This window comes from Lethenteron reissneri, chromosome 30 (assembly GCF_015708825.2).
Source record: "Lethenteron reissneri isolate LAM-NWPU_2019-01 chromosome 30, ASM1570882v1, whole genome shotgun sequence".
Taxonomy (NCBI): Eukaryota; Metazoa; Chordata; class Hyperoartia; order Petromyzontiformes; family Petromyzontidae; genus Lethenteron; species Lethenteron reissneri.
The window spans coordinates 10,259,009-10,277,104 of record NC_083808.1 but is presented as its reverse complement, the minus strand read 5'-3'; positions in this window follow the sequence as shown (position 1 = coordinate 10,277,104).

Genomic DNA, 18,096 nt, shown 5'->3' with positions numbered 1-18,096 from the left:
TTTAAAGCTTTCGTGACTGCAGGGATTCATCTTCTTGGTTCTTTCGGTAAAGTCACGTAGAATGGAAATAATAAAATAATAAGACTAAAACATAATAAAATTATTCTCACGACGTTTCGGCCACAACGCAAGCAGCCGTCCTCAGGTGAAGAACAGGTCTGTCGATAAGACAGAGTACTACATTTCTACAACTACATTTCACCCTTTTTCAACCAACCAATCAAGGTATGAAGGCCTTGATGGGTGTGTTTATTTAAAATGCTTCACAACGATGGTTCGTGCAGGTTGGTGGAGGAGGACATGTCAGATTCTTGTATCACTTGTCGCTGATGTTAGCGGTTGCCAGGAATCGACTTCGGGTGACGAGGTTCTCATCGCAGGGCCCGAATTCACTGCAACCTCTCGAAGAATTCAGAAGTACCTCCTTTTTACTCTTCATTTGTTTTTATTGAACTCATATATTTTAGATATTCACTTCTGGCACCATCATGAATTTCCTGAACATTTGTTAGTAGGCAGAAGCCCTCCTTCATGACAACGCCAGACTTCCCACGAGCCTCAGAACACCAGACATCGATGTATAGCACGGGTAGAGAGTGCTACCCCTTCCATTAGACAGCCCAGATCTGGAACTCTCACATTTTTATCTGCTCAGCCATTAGAAAAACTAAACTACGAACGAAACTATTTTTTTTATTTTACCAGGTGAACCCCACTGAGATATATAGCCGTTTTTCATAAGCAACTTGGCCCAAAATGACAGCTCAACGAAGTGGCTTATCATGTCGATATTTATAGCAGCCAAATACTCTAAACGCATGTTTCTAAATGTGGAGGGAAAACCCGGAGGACCCGGAGAAAAATCCACGCGACCACGGGGAGAACATGCACACTCAAATTATACAGGCGTCAGGATCGGGATCTAACCCACGACCTCATGCATATCAGGCGACGTAGTTAACATCTCGCCATCGCGGCGCGATGCAGGATGGCCGATGTGGAAGGACATGAATAAAAACGACACTGCTGTATAGGACGCTGCTCACAATTTGTTACTTTACGCTGAAGAAGCAATCTTCCATTACATAATGTTTGCCCTAGTTCCAAACTAGCTCGAGCGTGCAGGGGAAAAATGGATTCTGTGCTAAAATATAGTCAAATGCTCATGACATCTTCACGAATTAATATATCTAAAATGTTGTAGCAATTCAAAGCCAAAATTAAAGTTATTGAAAAAAAAGAAACAGAAAGCAGGACTTAATTAATATTGTAGTGTATAAGTAACTTGTAAAAATGCGTTAAAATTACCGCCACCATGATCATTATAATCAGGGCTTTCTGTCAATAGAGATAAGGCGTAAACACCAAAAAAGTATACATGTACTGTTCATTAAAACAAATACCAGAATCGGTAGCAATGCAATAGTGCAAAATGCTAACAATTAAAAATAATAAGGTATCAGCACAGTAATACACTATATAGACTTAAAACTTTTGTGACTGCAGGAATTCATATTCTTGGTTCTTTCGGTAAAGTCACGTAGATAGAAAACAAAAAAATCTAAATTATAAGCAAAAAACCCACGACGTTTCGATCGCAACACAAGCGGTCTTCATCAGATGTAGACCAGATGAAGATCGCTTTACCGAAAGAACCAGGATTAGTAATACTGCCGGTGTTTGAGCCCTCTCCTACATTAACATTAGCTGCCCTGTCCATCTCTAAACCTTTATAAACAGCTTGCCCTCAGAGGCTAACCTCCCTGTTCCCGATGACGACCGAAATGTCGTGATATTTTTATTCACTTTATTTTTATTATTTAATTGTTATTTTTTCTATCTACGTGACTTTACCAAAAGAACCATATAATATGAATTCCTGCAGTCACGAAAGTGTTAAGTTAAAATTTAATTGTATTATCTTTGCTATCACAACTGCGAATATAAAACATGGAAATGTTTAGTTTACCAGTAAGCGTGTGCAGATTTTGGTGAGAAACTCACAGCTAATTATGTTTACGAGGTTTATGTTTGACTACATCATTGCACAGTGCAATGCACAAACACACATCCTAAACAAAAACTGCCAATAGCCACCACATTAAAGGCGAGCACGGCTCATACGAGGAGGTGACCATGCCCAGCACCACGCCCAGCTGCCTTTGCTCACCCTGCTGATGTTCACAGACCTGTATGAGCTATCCAGGTCTGTGCTGTACCTTTCGTTTCATGACTCTATTTTATTCGTTATAACTTTGTCATTTTTCGCGACACAGGTAACCAGTGCAAATACAATTGTACCAGTCCTCTTGAGTTCTTACCTGGTTCAACAATTAAACTTGGCTTGACTCATTAACACGAAAGAATACCTCGGGAAAGCCCGAACCAACTTAACGTACAACATGCCACTGACATTCTGCCTGACTTGAATCTTGAGGTCACCAAAGTGATAATGCATTGCAGGAACCATGCTCAGACACAGGCGTGGACAGCCACGACCACTAGCCCATCAATTTTCTGGGCTGCTCAACTGTCAACAGCCTCCCCGACGTGTGCCATTTCAGCTTCACCTGATAGATTAGGAGCCATTCCCCGACTTGTGCCGATGGCATTTAGGGGCCGTCTATAAATGGCGTCACGCACCTAGGGCCACGATGTGTGACGAGGGGGGGGGGGGTGAGAAATGTGATGTCACATCAAAATGCGCAACTTTAAATAAATAAAAACAACACGTTCTACTTAATTAAGTAGACTTTTTAAATAAATGTTTTCTCCTACAACATCAGAGTGTAGCGGCACATTAAATACGCACTACAATGACAATAGTTTAAAGCGATTTGAAGCATGTTTTATTTTTTTGACGTCATATTTGAGGGGGGGGGGGTATGACTTTTTGTGACGCCGCGTGACGAAGAGGGGGGGGGGTCAAAAATCGTCTAAAATTGCCTGACGTCATCTATGGACGGCCCCTTAGTGTATTGTGACGAAGGCAGGACTTGTCTCCATGGTGACAGGTTGCTCTGGCCTTACCTCGCCTACGCCCTGTACCCACGAGGCAAAGTGTAGCGCGTCATTTCATTTTCGGAACAGAAATTATGTAGGCGCGCTCCGTTAGCACCGAGATTTAATTGTCTTCACAGGTCGTGTAGGCTTCCGTGTGTCGTATCTACAAGGCACAGGAATTGAGAAAGGGTAAAGGAAGTGTCTACATTTATAAAAAAAAATTAACCCGTAAAAACAAAGTTTTTCACTATAAATCCTTTATATGCGTGGCGGCTAGAGTGCTCTCGTCCTCTGGCTTGAGATGGCTGCCACCTATGGGTCAGATGATTGCCTGCCACCATTAAGCAATTGGTAATTAAATATCTTTTTTTTTTCCTAAAAAGTGTAAAATTTAGGGAAAAAATTTTCACGAAAATTAATTGTCACGCACAACGAGTCTGTGTGGAAAATGTCAGCTCGATTGGATCACGGGAAGTGGGTTAAAAAACGACCGAAAGATTTGCACGGTCGTAAGCGTGCACGCAAGCAAGCGAACTTAATATAAGGATTTAAAAAAATAAGTCAAGCATAGCAACAAATGTGATGCCATTTGAAATTTCTAAACTGCTATGCTGCGAGATGGTGAGCAAATGGAAGTAAAGAAAGTTGGTTCACGATAAGTCTGTATATATTTATGAGTATTATATATTTTATTTAAAATCTTGACTTAAAGCTTTCGTGACTGCAGGAATTCATATTCTTTGTGTCTTTCGGTCAAGTCACGTAGATACTGTAGGTTCAAAGGACATTTCGATCGCAACACAAGCGGTCATCATCAGGAAAAGAGAGGTTAGCTTACATTAGCATTCAGTCCTTGTTGGACCAAATCTTCAATGATTGCAATGGTGTGTTTTTTTTTATAATAATACTCCAATTGTATACGTATGTACGTTGAGCTTCTTTCACACCGTACGATTCATGTAAGTTATATGCAAATGCTGAATTTAGGATAATGGTGAAAACAAGACTTGTAAATCATGATGAGCAAAACGAATTGGGACAATAATTACGACACATAAGCTCATCCTCAAACGAATGGAAACCCCAATTTACGATAATTTATTCAATCTTCTTGGTTCTTTCGGTAAAGTCACGTAGAAGGGAAGTAATAAAATAATACAAATAAAACATATTAAAATAAAATATTCTATTATTTTATTTTATTATGTTTTATTTTTATTATTTTATTACTTCCCACAAATAAAACATAATAAAATAAAATATTATGTTATTTTATTTTATTATGTTTTATTTTATTATTTTATTATTTTATTACTTCCCTTCTACGTGACTTTACCGAAAGAACCAAGAAGATGAATCCCTGCAGTCACGAAAGCTTTAAATCGAAATTTATTCAATCTTGGGAGGGATGGAGATGAACCATCATCAGCCATAAACTACCTACTACTGGATGTAGGCCGCCCCAAACTCTCTTCATAATCTTGTTTCGCATCAAAGAATTTAGAATGTTTTGAATATTCCTGGATTTTAAAGCAGCTGTTGTGGGAACCCTGATGGTTTTTTTAACGAGTGGAGATGTATATTATAACAAATGTTCTTGCTGTGGTTTTCACACCTGATGATGATGATTGCTTGTGTTGCAATCGAAACGTCGTGAGAATGTTATTGTTTTATTTTTATTATTTTATTATTTCCCTTCTACGTGACTTTACCGAAAGAACCAAGAATATGAATCCCTGCAGTCACAAAAGCTTTACATCGAGTGGGGATGTAATTTTAACCACCCCCACGAAATAATATTACACTTTGAATAGGATCCTTGTTTGCTTTTGCAAACATTGTTAAAGGTTGCTTGAATATTATAGCACTTCCGATTAGCACGCTTGCCTACGTACGGTGCGAAAGAAGTTACACATGCATACAGTCCACATTCTTTAACCGCCACCACGCAACTAGGAAATGTCCACCACTGGCGGCTCAAGGCCACCAATGGAGAAGAGTGCCACCCAGCAACCCAGCTGCTCATGTGAGCATTCAAGACACTGGGACATTGATGGCGCTTTGACGTACAGCTGACGCGTATATACAGGTTTTACTGGTAGAAACCTTCTGGTTACACCAGCCCACAGGGGATTATTGTGTCCGTCCGTCCGTCGTGCATCCAAAAATGGGAGGGGTGGAGCTGGGTGGAGAGGGGAGGGTGGGGAGGGGTTGGGTGGGGAGAGAGGGGCTGGGTGGGGAGGGGAGGGTGGGGAGGGGCTGGGTGGGGAAGGTGGGGGGTGGGAGGGGTGGGGAGGGGCTGGTCACCCCGTGGTGCCCTTATAAAACTCAACGTTTAACCTACTCACTCCGGCTTGTGCCCGCCCTCACAGTCTGACATATTTGCGGAATACACCACGCCGCCGTTGACCCTGGGCATTGACCGAGCAGCCCAACGTTCCTACCAGCTCCCTCCGCAGGAATGTGTTAATTTCCAGTGCATTATTAAGCGCCTTTAAATTACTGCTGTGAGCAAGCACTTTAATTAAGGGCTTCACATATGTGAGCAGTCTGCACTTCAGGATGGAACCAAACCTAAGCCTGCCCTCGTACTTGACACCACCAAAACGGTGGGTGGTGTAACAATTACAGACGCTGCACTTCAACGGGACACAGAGAAAACGCAAGGAAATCAAGGCGCATGCCTGAAGTAATGAATGTACTACTGCACTTCCAGTTAATGGCGGTGATAGTGCTAAAATAATTGTGTTTGTATGAAGGTAGAATTGCATAACGCTTTTGTGGGAAGGTTAAGCACCCCCTATGGGACTTGTTTATCAAGGAAAGACTGAAAATGTGCATTGAGAAGCAAGCAATGTTTGCATCCATTCAGTTAAATAAACCATTACCCCAAGATGCAGGGTCAGGTTATTAATATGGGGATACACACACCGATGCAAAGGTTATAGGGTATGTGTGAACAATATTATTCAGTGATGATCCAATATTTGTTTTCATTCAGTGATCTTAAGTGAGCTTTGTGAGAGCTGAATAACTCTTTTTTTAAGAGAGGCATAGGTAATTTTGAAGCAATCGTATCCAAATTACAATCACTGTACAAAATTATAAAAAAAAACATGGAAGCCTATTAGATTCCGTAATAACATTCATTCAATTTATTTAATTTTAGTGACTAGCTTACTTTTTTGCGTAAGTAAGCTCGTCGTTTTTTTATTGTTGTAAGAGCTTCATAGCTCATCGGATTCCTCCAGGATAAATAAAGATTCTGATTCTCATGCATCACACTTTCTCGTATCATATTATAGGGCACGATTCAACGACCACAACGCTGTTTTATTTATGCTTCGCAAGTAGCTTATTCAAATACTGCACTGTTACTACATGTTTACAGATACTGCTGTGGTCTAATGGTGAGCACTCTTGACCTGTAATCCGGAGGTCACTGATGCGATTCCATCTGCCAGCGCGACGTTTGAAACAATGGGAATGTTTCTTCACCGCTGTCCACTAAACAGTGTAGAAGGGGGACATCGCAGTCAGTCAATAGACAGGTCAGTGTGGTAAAGTAGACCGACTACCATATACAGTGAGGGAAAAAAGTATTTGATCCCCTGCTGATTTTGTACGTTTGCCCACTGACAAAGAAATGATCAGTCATTAATTTTAATGGTAGGTTTATTTGAACAGTGAGAGACAAAATAACAACAAAAAATCCAGAAAAACGCATGTCAAAAATGTAATAAATTGATTTGCATTTTAATGAGGGAACTAAGTATTTGACCCGCTCTCCATCAGAAATATTTCTGGCTCCCAGGTATCTTTTATACAGGGAACGAGCTGAGATTAGCACACTCTTAAAGGGAGTGCTCCTAATCTCAGCTTGTTACCTGTATAAAAGACACCTGTTCACAGAAGCAATCAATCAATCAGATTCCAAACTCTCCATCATGGCCAAGACCAAAGAGCTCTCCAAAGATGTCAGGGACAAGATTGTAGACCTACACAAGGCTGGAATAGGCTACAAGACCATCGCCAAGCAGCTTGGTGAGAAGGTGACAGTTGGTGCGATTATTCGCAAATGTAAGAAACACAAAAGAACTGTCAATCTCCGTCGGCCTGGGGCTCCATGCAAGATCTCACCTCGTGGAGTTGCAATGATCATGAGAACGGTGAGGAATCAGCCCAGAACTACACGGGAAGATCTTGTCAATAATCTCAAGGCAGCTGGGACCATAGTCACCAAGAAAACAGTTGGTAACACACTACGCCATGAACGACTGAAATCCTGCAGCGCCCGCAAGGTCCCCCTGCTCAAGAAAGCACATATACATGCCCGTCTGAAGTTTGCCAATCAACATCTGAATGATTCAGAGGACTACTGGGTGAAAGTGTTGTGGTCAGATGAGACCAAAATGGAGCTCTTTGGTATCAACTCAACTCGCCGTGTTTGGAGGAGGAGGAATGCTGCCTATGACCCCAAGAACACCATCCCCACCGTCAAGCATGGAGGTGGAAACATTATGCTTTGGGGGTGTTTTTCTGCTAAGGGGACAGGACAACTTCACCGCATCAAACGGACGATGGACGGGGCCATGTACCATCAAATCTTGGGTGAGAACCTCCTTCCCTCAGCCAGGGCATTGAAAATGGGTCGTGGATGGGTATTCCAGCATGACAATAACCCAAAACACACGGCTAAGGCAACAAAGAAGTGGCTCAAGAAAAAGCACATTAAGGTCTTGGAGTGGCCTAGCCAGTCTCCAGACCCTAATCCCATAGAACATCTGTGGAGGGAGCTGAAGGTTCGAGTTGCCAAACGTCAGCCTCGAAACCTTAATGACTTGGAGAAGATCTGCAAAGAGGAGTGGGACAAAATCCCTCCTGAGATGTGTGAAAAACTGGTGGCCAACTACAAGAAACGTCTGACCTCTGTGATTGCCAACAAGGGTTTTGCCACCAATTACTAAGTCATGTTTTGCATAGGGGTCAAGTACTTATTTCCCTCATTAAAATGCAAATCAATTTATAACATTTTTGACATGCGTTTTTCTGGATTTGGTTGTTGTTATTCTGTCTCTCACTGTTCAAATAAACCTACCATTGAAATTATAGACTGATCATTTCTTTGTCAGTGGGCAAACATACAAAATCAGCAGGGGATCAAATACTTTTTCCCATCACTGTATATGGGGTCATTATGGCAGCAGCGGTGTGAGCAAAGCCATTGGAGGGCTGCACTTTTGCTATTTTAACGACAGTTTGGTAAAAAAAAACTTTATACATTTGTAGTGGGTTCTTAAGACGGCGTAGACAACTTGGTAGAGACAACGCTTCTTTATTACAAGACGTAGCTTAACACAATACAGTCTTTCCACTTGAAGGGGTAATTTAAGCAAATGGTATTTTTGTTTTATCCCTCTAACATCATTAGCGATGATTTACCCGGTATTGGATGAAGGTCTCTCAAGCCCTCTTCATCGCACAGTCTTGCATTGCAAGAATTCATGAAGCTCCTTACACACAAACATTTGTAGCATCTCAAAATTCTGAACTAAGTCCTTGAAATATTGTTTCATTACTTGAGTTAACATTATGACCAGACTTTATGGAGAACGAAATTATTTTCAAAAGACCTACAAGCAGGATTGTAATTGATCAAACAAAAATTAACCTGCATTAACCGATATAGTCTTCTGCCACAGACAATTGTATATTTCTATGTTAGGTTAAGAAACACCTTACGAATTTAAAGACTATCACCACTAAAAAAGCCTGTATTTGTAAAGCTAGACTGTGAATAAAAGAAAACATTTTGAAATAGCCACAGTGTGTTAAAAATCTGATTGAGGACGGCATAATTGTTCATTAACGTCATACAAACCTTTGTAAACAAGGAAAACAGTGTCTAAATTAACATATTTGATTGCATAATGTTTCTGCGGGGAGAGTAGAGCCGAAGGAGTTTTCTTTTTACCCTGCATCTTCGGGGATGGTATTCTTGGCCAAAATAATAATTATAAAATTACGTATGAAATCAGCATTTGTGAGTTTTACATTTAACTTTTTGTAAGCGAATAGTAAACATGTGCTAAAAGATGGGTGATTCCAACTAGACTGTATTTGTACAAATTATTGTATTATACAATTGGTCGATGCAATTTAAACACAATTGAACACTCAGAAATTGCACATATGGTAAGCGATGGATGACTCATGCAAATGTAAAGGGCCTGTTTTATTTAGGCGAATTGAAGGAACAAAATAATGTGGTAAATATAACATGATAAAGAATCGATTCTTGAATCCAACTACAGACTTAATGACCATGATACAATTTCTAAGGGTGATCCGATTCTTCACATAACCGAGAATCTAGTGGCTGTAGGAATTATGACTTCATTCGTATATATATTTTTTCTCTCGTGAAGAAGATCAAATTAATAACTGCCAGGTATCCTGAGTAGTTTTAATAATATACTATTTGTATTCCCGTATCGTCGGGGTGTAACGATTAACCACCAGTCAGACAACCAGTAACCCATACCTTACAAGATGAGAATTTGAAATCGTTTTTGGGTTGAGTCTGTAAATCGTGGGTGGCTGAAACCCAGCTTTGATCACAACCCTGGCACCTGCATATTTGTAGTTTGTTTGTTCTCCTCGTGGTCACGTGGATTTTTCTCCAGGTCCTTTGGGTTTTCCCTCCACATTTAGAAACATTGATTTAGAGTATTTGGCTGCTATACATTTCCACGTGATAAGCAACTTTGTTACACTTAATAAGTGGTCAGGTTGCTTCTGAAAAGAGCGATATAGCTCATTGGGCCTTACCTGGTAAAATAAAAATGTTAGTTTCGAGCTTTCGACCTCAGGATCTCGGTGGTCTTGGCTAAGTGGAGTGACACAGTAATTGGGGCCCGTAGCGACCTGGCCACCCTCCTCCTCAGTCTATTTTCATTATAGCATCCACCAGAGCATGACATTGCAGTCTAAATGTCCCTCATGATACTGAGCCTCTGGATGTAATATTGATTGGCCGATTGGACACGGTGTGGAACGTTGGAGACGAGACATCTGACAACATATATCACGTTGTGTAAAAACCGCCAAATGCGTGCTTTCGGGGTCTTTTTCAGCCAACTTATCCCAATGTTGCTATCAGCATCATGTCCAACAATGGCCTGCAAAATTAAATTTTCACAATCTTTCCAGTGGATTTTTTTATTGCTTCAGTAAGAAGGTGCACGTTCTTATACGTTTTGCTATGAAAAGGACGTTCATCGCATGACGGTCAAAACGTTCTTTTTTTTTCCTCGGTGAAGCTGGAATTGTTGTGCAGTCATTGTTGGCTGCACAGAGACCGTCACCTCGCTACAATTGTGAAGCCAGTTTTTCTGACAGGTGCCTACCCAGATTTAAACCCAAGATCTCAGCAGTGGTCTAAGGTCTGACTAATACTTTGACATCTGGCTTTATTCTTCAAATTGAAACATCATATCACATATCCAAAAAAAGAGTACATCTCATGAAAACCATGCTGAATTCCTTGTATAGGAATAAGTTCCGTTGTTCCAAATCAACACAGACACATCTAATAATGTGCAGAATTTCCACCTGTCATTGATGGTCGTGGAGTAACCTCAACCCAACCTCAAATTCGACTCGATATCAATTAAATCTGGTATTCCACTCAGTCATGCAATCAAGTCTCCCTTATATTTTGAATGTAGCTATGAGCTCACTTTTAATGAGGAAATAATTTAATCTGACAAAATTGATTTCCAAAACCTCGTGCACAAATATATATTGCCTCCTCGCCTTACTTTAATCGTTCCCTGACCTAATCCTTGCAGCCTAATACATGATTCAGTATTACAATGTTTTGTTTCCAGAGTTAATAAGATTTTGGTCAATCATCCTTCTGATATATTGGGATGTTCTTTTTGCTTTGGGAGTTCATGATCTGCTCATGATCGTTAAGGAGCTTCACCATGGTGGGCATTTTGATTTGAAGCTTTCGTGACTGCAGGGATTCATATTCTTGGTTTTTTTCGGTAAAGTCACGTAGAAGGGAAATATTAAAATAATATAAATATAAAACAATAAAAATTCTCACGACGTTTCGACTGCAACACAGCAATCATCATCAGGTGTGAAATCCACAGCAAGCTCTTGCTGTAGATTTCACACTATGTGGACATGTCCAGGTAAAGCTACAGGGCTGGGAGTTGGAGTAACTCCCTGTGAAACAGGGATGTCCTCTGGCCCGAACACTCAGTGACATATTGTTTTCCAATGTCGTTTGGGATTCCCTCCGTAGCTGTACCGGTTGAATTTCCATCTCGTACAGCAAGGCCGTAATTATAATATATATTGGGGGACACATCCCCCCCAATATTTAAATATGCTCAAAATGTCCCCCCCCCCAAATATATTGCTATAAAATATATTTCTGTTTATATGATTGTGGTTATGGTTATACTTTTTAATCCCTAATCTCTGCCATTACATACAATGAAACAAGAAAAGGTAAAAAAGAAAAAACAGAGCAATGTAATACAATACACTATTAGACATTTTTGTAATTAGATAAATAAAAAGTCCATCCTGTGTTAGTGAATTTTTTAAAATATTTTAGGCATGAAATGGCAGTAAATTCGTTTTCAAATTTAGATTTTTTTTTCTGGGGGGGGGACTCCCAGACCCCCTGGAATATTTGGAGAGCTGGTTGATTTCTGAGTGAGGTCTATGGATGGCTACCTACTGGTTAACCATGTAAGGTGATGATTTGGTAATTGCAGGTCGTGGATGTGCCCCCATTACCACCTCTATTCATTGTTGCCTCATTAAGCCGACCGGATTCTTGGTGAACTTTCAAACTCGTTATGAATACAATATCCTTGATGTGGTTAAAAGGCCTTACCTGCTTAATGTATAAAGTGGGGTTAATATAAACGTGTTGCTTTTGGTGCTTTATCCAACCCTTTTTAATGGGGAAAGGATGGTTCTTTTTATTTTACTTGCACACACGTTTCAGAATGTAAAATGTTTCTATCTCAGGAAACACAGTGGAAAGATGAAGTTCGCAAGAAAATGTTTAAAGCATTTTAAAACATTCACTCCCGATTTATATTGACATCAAACCAGCAGAGGAAATATACGTTCTTCTCACCTCATATCACTCAACACATGCACATTTCCGAAGAACATTGTTTTCAATTTCGTGTGGACGCACACACCATCCCGTGACTCTTATCATGAGTACATCTTAAAAGAACTGACTGGGTAGTTCAGCAGTCAGAGTACCGAGCTAGCAACACTGAGACGCTGGGTTTGAATCCAGGCTGTCACCTGCGATTAAAGCGGGTTCTCAAGTATAGCGAGTCGATCATCTCAGCCAGGTCACCAATGACTGCTGCACACACACACAACCCAATAATATTACATTTAGTTTTATACTTAATTTGGCTACATTACAGCTCTGAGAATGAACTACCAATACCAATGGCACAGCTCGTTTCAAAGTAATTAGCTCTACTGTGTAAACTGGAAGTCACTTGAAGGGATCTTAGAGGCAGCTCTGGGATATCCACTTCTGCAGGCCATTGTAAAGCATGAAGGGATGCACTGTTACGTGAGATCCGAATGGATCCTTTGTCTAACATGAGACCGATAGCATAGCTGGGATAAGATTGTGGGGAAATGTCAGAAAAGAGGACATCTTAGTCATTTGTATGGATGTCAACACCGGACAACACTGCTGCAAATGTTAAAGTTAGTTACAGTATCGATCAGCAGGTAGTCAAACAGCACCATCTGGTGGCTCGTTCAAAATCACCACTCACCAGAGCGCCACTACAAAATATGACTGCTTGGCATAGTACTGGTAGAAACCTCCTGGTTACACCAGCCCACAGGGGATCATTTTGTCCGTCCGTCCGTCGTGTAGGGAGGGGCAGGGTGGGTAGGGGAGGGTGGGGAGGGGCTGGGTGGGGAGGATTGGGGAGGGGCTGGGTGGGAAGGTTGGGGCTGGGTGGGGAGGGGCTGGATGGGGAGGGTGGGGAGGGGCTGGGTGGGGAGGGTGGGGCTATACTCAACGTTTAACCTACTCACGCCGGCTTGTGCCCACCCTCACAGTCGGGCATATTTGCGGAATACACCACGCCGCCGTTGACCCTGGCCATTGACCGAGCAACCCAACGTTCCTACCAGCTCCCTCCGCAGGAATGTGTTTTTCTCTGTATACTGCAGTTGTATAATTGATAACACTATTAAAGCTCAAAGTACGCATTATATATTCATTGTCGTTAAGACAAAGAGAATCACGCGGTATCAGGAACAACCAAATGCAAGACACCATAAAGCCTTCAGTAAACCGGGCTTTTGGCTGGGCACATTTCTGAATGAGATGATGACCGACGGATGAGACTGGGAATGGAATGGCAACCTAAGGACATAACGTGGCCGAGAAGATGGCTAATGCAGAGATGGAGCAACGGGATGAGTCCATGTGCAAGGATGAGATGGAGTGTGGCATTATATGACCATGACGGGTTGTGACAACATTCGGAGGTTTTAATCCAGCAGTGGATAAACCAGTGTACAGTATCCTCATAGCGGTTCAACCTCGGCACAATTCAGTCGCCCAAAATTATACGTATACCATTGATGTAGATAAGGTTGACGAAGATAACACTGCTGCTTATGCTACTGATAATGACGAAGACGATGGTGATTCTGATGCAGCTGTCTGTGTTTTTGTATGTGCGTGTGAATGAATGGGTGGGGAAGTGCATATAGGATTATGTATGTCATCAGCCATTGCCTATCCACTGCTGGATAACAGCCTACCCTATTTCTGTTTAATAATTTCGTAACAATGATCAGTCTAAACATAATCTGCCAGAACCCACTTAGGCTACAGAGATTGTATTATTTAACACCGATTTGTTGCCACATATTTTCGATTCATCATTTGTCAGTTGATTTTTCCCACATTTCGATGTGTTTCATTGGAGTACCGTACATTATTGTATTTGTTTTGCCTTTGCCATTTTGGTGACCGAGGTCATCTTTGAAGAGCACCCTTGCACTCTCCTGGTCTCGTGGTTTCTCGCCAGGATTAGCAAAATAAACTTGACCTTCCAGCAAAAATGGAAGTCGGAGGCACGGAACTCCATGGGTGGGAAAAACCCGATTTTCCAGCGGCATGCATCGGGTTTTTTCTTTAATACAATTAAACCCGATTTCGGGGAATTAAAACCTGGTTTAATGAATACGAAACTCTGATAGGCTTAGGCTGCTTCCTCGTCGGTGCTGCTATCGTACTCGGGGCCGTCGGGCACGAGGTAGTCGTAGAATGCGGCGGGCAGGTTGGTCTTGATGAACACGAGCTTCTCCTCCACAATCGTGGGCGCCAGTGAGTTCCTTAGCTTGGAATGGATGAAGCCCATCGTTGAGAAGTTGGCGATGTGCGGTTCTGCAATTAGAACCAATTAAACCGGATTTCTCCCAATCTCAGATGATCGGGTTTAATATAAAAGACAATTAAAGCCGATTGTAAAAAACCCGACTGTGCCACCCTTGCGGAACTCACAACAATCATCAGGATGCCAGATGGCACAAACACAGCAGGTTGGCGGAGTGGGGAGTCTACTCCTGAGCTCCGACCTTTGAGGTCATATGTTGACCAAAGACAAGGAAGGACGGTTGCATCGTTACTAATGACGCCACCGTGGCGAGATGTTAACTACCTTGCCTGGTATACAGGGGGTCGTTAGTTTAATCCCTGCTGTATATTTGGAGTTTGCATGTTCTCTCTCCTCGTGGTCGCGTGGATTTTTCTCCTGGTCCTCTGGTGTTTCCCTCCACATTGTTTAGAGTATTTGGCTGCTATGCATTTCCACGTGACAAGCCACTTCCTTGGACGATCATTTGTGGCCAGTCGCTTCTGAAAAAAGAGCTACATATTAAACGTAGTTAAGAAAAGAGTTTGTCTAGGTGTATTCGTGCTCTTGCCGTCTTGTATGACCAACCATTGACGGGAATTGTTTGAAGGATTATGGCAACCGTTAAGTACTGTATACTACAATTCGTCAGAGCCACGTTCACCAATCGCACACGCAGTCACAGCAGGGGGCGCTATAGACACACCGTAGGCACACATACACAAAGATACAAAGACAAAGATCCCCCGTATAGCCTTAACAGACTGTAGGGACAAGTGCTGTTAGCGAGCACCTATGAAGGCCAGAACGGCACACGAGGGGGTGGGTGGCTAGCACCACGCCCGACCGCCTTTGTCTCCCCAGTGGCGATGTTTACACACCGCACCATTCGACACATACACAAATACAGCGACACATGCAATGCTGACATACTGTAAATAAAACATGTGTTCAGCTTAAAGTGTGTGGCAAGTTTTTATGCATAGATTGTCGGCGGTCAACTCAGTCTTTGATAATTTCTTCATCATAAAATGTTATATCATGTTGAGGAAGTCAACAGTCGTTATCCTCTGGACAGAAAAGCCACTGCCACGGCACAATGACTTTTCCACCACTTCTCCACGGTTACCAATTTAGACGAATAATAATATAATATTAACAAGCCGAGCCTCGCTTAGGTTACTTAAATGTTCTCAGGAGGGTCCTGTATTGGGATGTTTCGCCGATTCCATTCATGGGCGTTTGGCATGTGTGGATAAATCAGTGCCCAGAGAAAACCTGTGCTCTGCGAGAGGACACCACGCAATTCTCCATGCAGAAGGATTCAATCATCCATTTTTTTTCCTGTGTACTGCCATTAGGCCTCGGCAAGGTAAGGTAATTGACCCTTTTTACCGGGTAAAAGGGTAAAGGTGTCGACATGCCAAGGGGTAAGGGTAAAGGGTAGGGTAAAGGTAGGCTCGTTGCTTTTGATCCTTTACCTTACCTGCTAAAGGGTAAAAGGTAGGGTAGAGTGATTGTATTGTGGTAAGGTAAAAGGTAGGGTAAAGGCAGGCTCGTTGTTTTTACACTTTTACCTTACCTTGCCGAGGCCTACCTGCCATCTCCCTGGCCGCCTTACTGCCCAGCGGGTGTGTGTCAGCTTCACGAATCTGTATGACCTGACGACCCTTCCTTTCACAGCGACGGAGTTACAACCACGCGCGGCCCAACACCGGCTCACGTGCTCGAGTGTCATCCAAACCTTGTACATAAACACGCGTTGTGTATACAAAGCAAGCCAACGTGCATTCAACGTGAACATGCACGACGGGAATTTATTCAAGTGTTGTCAAAACAACAGCAAAAACCATCACGAGCAGCTCGTGGAGACAGTGAGGGAGCAGGCGCAGTAGATGTATCCAGCTTACAGTTGGGGTAAAACGACGTGGCATGCCGCACTTAATGCCTCGTAGGTGCAGTGAAGCTGGGGAAGCATTGGCATCTCCTGGTGTAGAATCACGCGCCTCCATAGGCTGGCTATAATGTTGGCTGATCATTGATAGACTGCGAAAACATTCTTAGCTTGTTAATGGGTATTTGTTTGGTGTTCACTCATTGACTGGGACCTTTTTAATGGCTCAGCGGATGCCTCGTTGTCTAAAAACTGGCCATTTTAAAGGGATAAGCTTGATTTTTTTTCCCGGCAGAGCACTGCCCTGCCTAAGCAAAATAAAGTTGGGACACCCACATGTTTTCAAATATATTTAATGTTCCTGCCATCATTATAAAGAAACTTATAGGACAATTATAGTTGTTGCTCTACATCAACATCAGCCATACGAAGATGAGGATGGGCAGTTGTTGCTACATCGTAGATGTGTTCCTTAAACATCAAAGAGGTAACGGAGGGGCGTTACGGTGGTGAGATGTTAACTACTTCGCTAGGTATACAGGAGGTCGTGGTTTCGATCCCGACCCTGACGCCTGCTGTATATTTGGAGTTTGCATGTTATCCCTGTAATTGCGTGGATTTTTCTCCGGGTCCTCCGGTTTTTCCCTCCACATTTTGAAACATGCGTTTGGAGTATTTGGCTGCTATAAATTTCCAACTTCGTTGAGCTATCATTTGTGGCCTGGTCGCTTCTGAAAAAGAGATATATAGCTCAGTGGGTCTTACCTGGTAAAATAAACATAGTTTATAGTTGTATTTGTTTAACTGTGTGTTCGATCCTATATCAATGTTGTCAGGCCTGTGGTGGTATCACTCGTATTCGTGCAGTGTCTGACCAAACTCAGCATGGAGCCACATGACTCACTGGCAAAGGGGACATCGGAATGACCAAATGCCTCAATGAAGGATGTGGGCCATTGGTGGCCGATCTCATAAATATTAGAGAGCCGATTCTATTCCAACTTGAAAGATAGCAAGTGCTGTACCTGCGTCCTTAAAAGTAACTAATCCACGTTGTATCAATAAAATCCGACGCAGTGAAAATAACTGCAGCCTTCTCAGCAACAGGCGGTCTTAATTGACCTGCCACATTAAAATGTCGATTGGAGGTCATCCGTGTAGCTAGATAGCATGTTGGAGAAAGAGATGTTAGCTAGCGTACACTCGGGCTGCGACAGGTGTGCAAGACAGCACTCGGGGTTGGTGAGGTTCAGGGGTCGGGATTGGTGTAGTTCAGGGGTCAAGTTTGGTGAGGTTCAGGGGTCGGGATTGGTGAGGTTCAGGGGTCGGGGTTGGTGGGGTTCAGGGGTCGGGGTTGGTGAGGTTCAGGGGTCGGGGTTGGTGGGGTTCAGGGGTCGGGGTTGGTGAGGTTCAGGGGGTTGGATTGGAGTAGTTCAGGGGTCGAGATTGGTGAGGTTCAGGGGTCGGGATTAGTGGAGTTCAGGGGTCGGGATTGGTGAGGTTCAGGGGTCGGGATTGGTGAGGTTCAGGGGTCGGGATTGGTGAGGTTCAGGGGTCGGGATTGGTGGAGGTCAGGGGTCGGAATTGGTGGAGTTCAGGGGTCGGAATTGGTCAGGTTCAGGGGTTAGAATTGGTGGAGTTCAGGGGTCGGGATTGGTGAGGTTCAGGGGTCGGGATTGGTGGAGTTTAGAAGTCGAGTTTGGTGAGGTTCAGGGGTCGGAATTGGTGGAGTTCAGAAGTCGAGTTTTGTGG